General features: G+C 32.7%; 1 non-coding gene and 1 pseudogene across 1 annotated transcript; both read left to right on the plus strand.

Moving 5' to 3' along the window:
- Positions 1-777: 777 nt before the first annotated feature.
- On the plus strand, positions 778-861 carry TRNAY-GUA (transfer RNA tyrosine (anticodon GUA)). Its single transcript has one exon. It is a non-coding gene; the product is annotated as a tRNA-Tyr (tRNA).
- A 4,913-nt stretch (positions 862-5,774) lies between these two features.
- On the plus strand, positions 5,775-6,760 carry LOC128289228 (DNA-directed RNA polymerase subunit beta-like; annotated as a pseudogene).
- Positions 6,761-7,500: the final 740 nt, after the last annotated feature.

Genomic DNA, 7,500 nt, shown 5'->3' on the forward strand with positions numbered 1-7,500 from the left:
TTTCAAGGCCAATCATAATTGGCTTATCAGAACAGAACGAAATTCATTTATTTGATTAATACAGGTACCTTAGCAATTCGACATAGATCAATCTATTTTATCGAAACATGTGATGAAGGGATTTGCTTTGTCCACCGAACCCAATTTTTAGTTTTAGAAAAAAACACACACATAATTTTCGATAACTTCTTGCTGCCTCTTCAAAAATTCCCGATTTACTTTTGTTAATTTACCGGCTTAGTGTGAGATAGAAACATGCCTGTCTCGTCGTAATAATGAGTGAATCAATGAATGAAAGTGGAAAAATGAAGGTTAACTCCTTTTTATGTTTATGTTAAACCAATCACTGATCTTATACTTTGTATTATTAATATAATCTAGTTTCTTTTTATAATATCTATTTATTTCTATTTTTATAATATCTATTTATTTCTAATAAATATTTATATAATAGATTGAATTTATCTAATTTATTTCTATATCGAATAGAGTGGCGATGAATGATTTACTGAGTATAAATCGTGAATCTAAAATGGAAAATCATAAAAGATGGAAAAAGCTCTCGGCTCTAGTCATTCCATTATATTGACAATTTCAAAAAACTGCTCATACTATGAGCATAGTATGGTCATGATCAGGCAAGTATCCCCCATCGTCTAGCAGTTCAGGACACCTCTCTTTCAAGGAGGCAGCGGGGATTCGACTTCCCCTGGGGGTAGGGTACTACGAAAGGAAGTTGATCATGGATTATCAATAAACCTAGAATTGATTCTTCCTGGGTCGATGCCCGAGCGGTTAATGGGGACGGACTGTAAATTCGTTGGCAATATGTCTACGCTGGTTCAAATCCAGCTCGGCCCAATAATTCGCTGATCCGCCATAACCTAAAATGCCCATTTTGTATTTTGTTTTCCCAGCCAAACAAAAAAATTAGGGAAGAATAAAAAAAGTCCAATTTTGTGATATATCCATCCCTACCGCTATTTGTTTTTTATTTTGTTCTATTTATTTAGTTGTTCCCATAAATTATGACCTTGATAACGCTCTAGATTCATATCAGGATCATTAAATAGAAAGTTTAATGAAAAGAAAGAGTAAAGTAAACAAAAAAGACTCTTTTTGTTTTCATTTCAAATTGATTATTGATCGATTTATTTGGCAATAACGAAAGGATTCCTAGTAACTAGTAATCCGCGTCGCTCTCACTCAAAGTGCATACCCGTATGGATATCAATATATTACTCGCGCCTTTGTTTGTTTAACCCGGCTTCGAATCTAAAATCTAAATAGAAAATGGCTTGAATGAAATCATAAGACTATCTCTGTTGTACACTTTTCTTTATTTCCTGGGATTGTAGTTCAATTGGTCAGAGCACCGCCCTGTCAAGGCGGAAGCTGAGTTCGAGCCCCGTCAGTCCGACGGATAAAATTTTTAAAATACATCAATAGATCCTCGTTTTTCTGTCAAGGGATACAAATGAATTTCATTCCCAACGATATCTTTATCTTTTTTTTATTTATTTTTTCCTTCTCTTTTTGTTGGGGTTTATTTGGAAACTATTTGTAAACGGTGAAAGTGGAAAAAGCAGTCAGATGATACATCATCAGATGATTGTACAAGGAAGGCGATAGATTATCGAAAAGAAAGGTGGAAAAGAATATATATAAATAAAGGAATTCTTTTGATTGGACCAGGCATCACTTTTTTATTCGGGTGTGGATAAAGATCTTCCTATATTATACTATTCAATTCTCGACGGTGAATCGATTTGATAGCCTAGATATTGTTATTCATGATATTGATCCGATTCGATGTCATTGAAAATGTAAATCATTGCATTGAATTTACAAGCGACAAATTTATCATCTCTATAGGATTAAATCCGAGTTATTGCAAAATAAAAAAAACAATGAAATTATGGAAGTAAATATTCTCGCATTTATTGCTACAGCGCTGTTCATTCTAGTTCCTACCGCTTTTTTACTTATAATATACGTAAAAACTGTCAGTCAAAGTGATTAATTTGAATGAAACTTGACTTTTTATCAAGGAGTTAAGAAAAAGGATCAAATCTCGTCTTAAATAAAATGAATGGACTAGAATCAACAGTATCCTATAAAACTCAAATAGTATGGTAGAAAAAAATATGATCTTTCTACCATACTATCTATATCTAATATTATGATGAAGAAAGATACAAGCTTAATATAGATGAATCCACAATATGTATCTTCATACATGTCGATAATCAATTAAAGATATAACCTGTGCATAGTATCTCAATTTTATTTCTTCGCTTGATCTATTTTATTTATTGTTGATTTCAATTAATCTGAAATAATTGAAAGGCAAGTCTTACGAATTTATAATTCTTTCATTTCATGGATTGATTTTTTGGTGGATACTGAGATTCCTATTAAAATAATCAGAAATGAAGGAAAAATGGAATGGAATAGGCATATAATAAATAAAATTAATAAAAAAAAAACCAAGTAATCTTTTTTGAACATTCCAAGAGATAATTCGTTGACACAACTGACAGATGATCCAAAGAGTTCTGTGGTAACTTTTCTTCATATTTCGTTTCGAAAAAGGAATATACCCTGCCGATTTTTGAATTTAACTTCTTTGATCCATGATATGAAATGAGTCAATAAAGCATTTCCTTAATGAAATTCAAATAAAACAGGGGGTAAGTGTCTAATATGTGACTACACTAAGGCAAGATCTTATTAAAATGAAATTAAATAAAAAAGACTTTTTTTCTCTTTGAACAGTAAAGAGGAGAGAAGTAAAACAAGCAAATACAGAAAACAAAGGGGTTCCTTGTCCCTCATTGTCCGTTCATAACTCTAGTAAGAGCTGGTTCATCAAAATAGAAAATTTAGGAAGAATTCTTTTTTTGTGCCTATCATCGGATACTTTACTTTCGGAAATACGAACATGGGGATTATTGAAATGTTATTTTGATTTTTGATTGAAAAGGTGTTATTCATAGAATACATTACTCCACTAGAATCCAAGAATTTCGAAATGAAGACTAATAAAATAGTTAAAATAAAAAAAGACTTTGCAAACAGATCTAGAAACAATTGAGCGAGTTTGATTCCTCAACCCCAATTAGGAGTACCCCTAGAGCCCTTCTTCCCCCATACTACGAGTGAAAGGGAAAATGTAAAGACTACCATTAAAAGCAGCCCAAGCAAGACTTATATATCCATGTGTATTATATCCCTATCTCTATGAATATGAAACAAATATGAAGGAATTCAATTTTTCCATTATTGTTCACTAATAATAGTGTAATTACTGGCGCAGAGTCAAAAGAAAAGGGAATTGTGACACGCCACCGTTGATGAATCACTTCGATAAATCCGCTTATAACAAGCTCTTATATGATTTCGAGTAAAATCGAGAACCATTAAGCACAAACAAAATGCGCAATAACACTTTTGGAAGTATCAAAGAATGTTACACTCATGTATCAATAATAAGACTTATTCTTTCTTTTGGTTGTCCCTCATTAAGTAAAAATAATTATCTATCAATCTAATATTAATTGGATGCCTGAACACTCAGAGACTTTCATCCGTCTGTATACAAAGTATCTTCCAACCCTTCTACAACCATTCATTGAATTAATTAGACACTCCCGTTATCCAATCTAATTCAAGACTCCTCTAGTAGCCACTCCATTAGTAAAGGGGCTTACATATCAAGATTTACTGATTCCTTCCACTACTTTAGTTTTCCTTGAATCCTAGACGTTGGGAGACGTTAGGATTTCAAGTTTTGTTGATCAGGCGACACCCGGATTTGAACTGGGGAATAAGATTTGCAGTCCCCGCCTTAAAACTCAGCCGTGTCGCCAAAGGTTACAAACAAAAAAAGGAGAGTATCTCCCTTTTCTTTTTCATTTTTAGATCGGATCCATACCTTCAATTGGTTATAGTATCTCAAGACACACAATATCTAAAAACTTTCCCTTTCTTTTCTATTGAAAAAGAAAATGTGGATTCTCAGTTACAAAAGTAAAAATTCAGGACAAATAAATTGGAACCATTAACTATTGACTGCAAATTTGTGGACAGATTCTTCTTCACTTGTCTTTTTCTAATGGTATAAGAAAATAAAACTGGATACATAACTTCAATGATTTTTTTCAATAAAAAAACTTTCTTAATTTCAAATATATATTATAATAATATAACAGCAATTATCAGTCTATATAAACCCCAGAGCATAAGTTGTTACACAGTTATAGTTATCTAATGAATTATTTTATCTATCTCTAGATGATGATGTCCATAGAGAATCAGCAAAAGAAATTATCGTGTTTCAATTTTCATTGAATGGAATTAAAATAAAAGAAAAAATAGAATTTTGATAGAGCACGCCATGTCTTGTCTCCATTAGAGCATTATAATGGAATAAAAGAAAGACATATATAAATAGAAATGCTATATCTGCACCTGTTTAATAAATAGAAGCCCCTTTCGTACGTACTTCAATCATATTCTAAATATTCTACTAAAAAAATAACTAAAAAGTGGGTAAAAACATCTATCTTCTCTGCGAATCGTTTTTGAACAATGGAGTCCATGAAAAATTAAGCGCTAGAAGAATCAACTCTCCCCTATATATATATTTTTTTCATTATTTTTGTCTTTATCTCAACGAACAGATCAAATCAGGAATTCCTTTCATTTTTCTAGTATTCAATCGGATTGGAATATGTAATATCATAATAATGGTAGAAATTGAATTATTTTTTTTATATTCTATACAAAAACAAAACTCCATGCAGCTAAATGGCATTTATCAATTCTTTTCTGTATCTGTTTGTTATAAATATAAATTAAAATTTGATATAATTTTTCTTCTTCCGTTCATACGCATTTCATATTTCATACATTCCACATATATTATATGGTATATGGAGTTAGATAAAATTTCATGTGATTCAGTAAACAGAATAGAAATTCAATTCAATCATTATTAGATCGATTCGTGGGATTCGATGAAGAATGAAAAAAGAATAGGATTTTTTGAAATGGGAAATTCAAAATGCTCGGGGATGAAAATGGGAAATGTCTACAATACCTAGGTTGAATCAGATATAATTTGAAGGATTTTGTGGGTTCATGGATCAGGGGCAACAGAAGAAGAACTTTATAGTTTCAAAAATTGAAGATACAGAGCAGAAATTGAATTTCAATTGTTTGTGGAAACATATCAATTGAATTGGAACCGTTGATAAAAAAAGGGATGCTGTATATGAATCACTCTGTACTTCTGAATTATATGTATCCGCAGGATTAATTTGAAAACCAGTAAGGATATGCAGAACAAACAATTTTATTGGAAACATTCTTTAATGAACTCCTCGGAACTATAGTAAATGGAATATACAGAATTGTGATCAATCAAATGTTGCAAAGCGGTATCTATTATCGATAAGAATTGGATCATAACGGAATTTCGGTCTATACTGGTACCATAATATCAGATTGGGGAGGAGGTTAAATTAGAGATTGATAGAAAAGCAAGGATATGGGCTCCATGTAGTAAAACAGAAAATATCTATTTCTAGTTCTATCATCAGCTATGGGTTCGAATCTAAGAGAATTCTAGAATGTTTGCTACCCTGAGATTTTCTTGTCTTTCCTGACCGATAAGGAAAAAAAAAAAATGGGTCAAAAGAAAATGCCATTTTGGAGTTTTATCAACAATTTTCTTGTGTAGGCGGGGATCGGTATTTTCTGAATCCTTGTGTAAGGAATTACAAAGAAATTCTTTCAGCAAAGATGTGAATTAGGAAGGATTGGTCGACGAAATATGAACCAGAGATTGAATCTTAATATACCTCAGAACAATACATTTTTGTTACCGCGAGATATATTGGCAGCTGCGGATCGTTTGATTGGAATGAAATTTGGAATGGGTACACTTGACGATATGAATCATTTGAAAAATAAGCGTATTCGTTCTGTAGCGGATCTCTTACAAGATCAATTCGGATTGGCTCTGGTTCGTTTAGAAAATGTAGTTAGAGGAACTATATGCGGAGCAATTAGGCATAAATTGATACCGACTCCTCAGAATTTGGTAACTTCGACTCCATTAACAACCACTTATGAATCCTTTTTCGGATTACACCCATTGTCTCAAGTTTTGGATCGAACAAATCCATTGACACAAATAGTGCATGGGAGAAAATTGAGTTATTTGGGCCCCGGAGGATTGACCGGGCGAACTGCTAATTTTCGGATACGAGATATCCATCCTAGTCACTATGGACGCATTTGCCCAATTGACACGTCTGAAGGGATCAATGTTGGACTTATCGGATCCTAGCAATTCATGCCAGGATTGGTCATTGGGGGTCTCTAGAATCCATTTTATAAAATCTTTGAGATCAAAAAAGCACAGATGCTTTATTTATCCCCAAGTCGAGATGAATATTATATGGTAGCGGCAGGAAATTCTTTGGCCTTGAATCAGGGTATTCAGGAAGAACAGGTTGTTCCGGCTCGATACCGCCAAGAATTCCTGACTATTGCATGGGAACAAGTTCATCTTCGAAGTATTTTTCCTTTTCAATATTTTTCTATTGGAGCTTCCCTCATTCCTTTTATCGAGCATAATGACGCGAATCGGGCTTTAATGAGTTCTAATATGCAACGCCAAGCAGTTCCGCTTTCTCGTTCCGAGAAGTGCATTGTTGGATCTTTTTTTAGTCTATCTAAAATAAAATAGGAGATCATATGAAAAATGTAACCGATTCTTTCGTTTCCTTGGGTCACTGGCCATCCGCCGGGAGTTTCGGGGTTAATACCGATATTTTAGCAACAAATCCAATAAATCTAAGTGTAGTCCTTGGTGTATTGATCTTTTTTGGAAAGGGAGTGTGTGCGAGTTGTTTATTTCAAGAATAGGCTGGATTCACCCAGTTGTACTTTTTTTCATTATAACTAGGAAAGAAAAGAGTGCATGATCCGCAATTACTTCTGAATAAATTTTAAAATCATATTATAGAACCATAGCATTTCGTGATTCATTGGTACATCGACTTTGATTCTCTATTAACCAATAATCTGGGACCATTAACATGGTTAAGGCCAAACCCGTTTGAAGTTCAGATGCAGCAGGGTACTCTTTCTACTACTATGTTACTAAATACAGAAATATTTTCAAAACAAAAATGTTTTTTCGATATAAAACACTCATGTCGATAAAACGATTTGAGCCCCTTTTTCCAATGCTGAATCGATGACCTATGTATAAAGGGAGAAGAATTCTTTGAATTTGAAGAAAAAAAACAACTTTGCTGACAAATTACAATTATACATTATACAATTCTAAGTACAATTAGAAATTCCAAATTATATGTAACTTTTTTATTTATTATTTTTTATTATACTTTTTAGTTTTTGATATATTTTCTATTTTGGTCAGAAGAATCCTCCGAATATTCTGGTCTTGGATTAGTAATCAGT

Source organism: Gossypium arboreum, unplaced genomic scaffold (genome assembly GCF_025698485.1).
Source record: "Gossypium arboreum isolate Shixiya-1 unplaced genomic scaffold, ASM2569848v2 Contig00738, whole genome shotgun sequence".
Lineage (NCBI taxonomy): Eukaryota > Viridiplantae > Streptophyta > Magnoliopsida > Malvales > Malvaceae > Gossypium > Gossypium arboreum.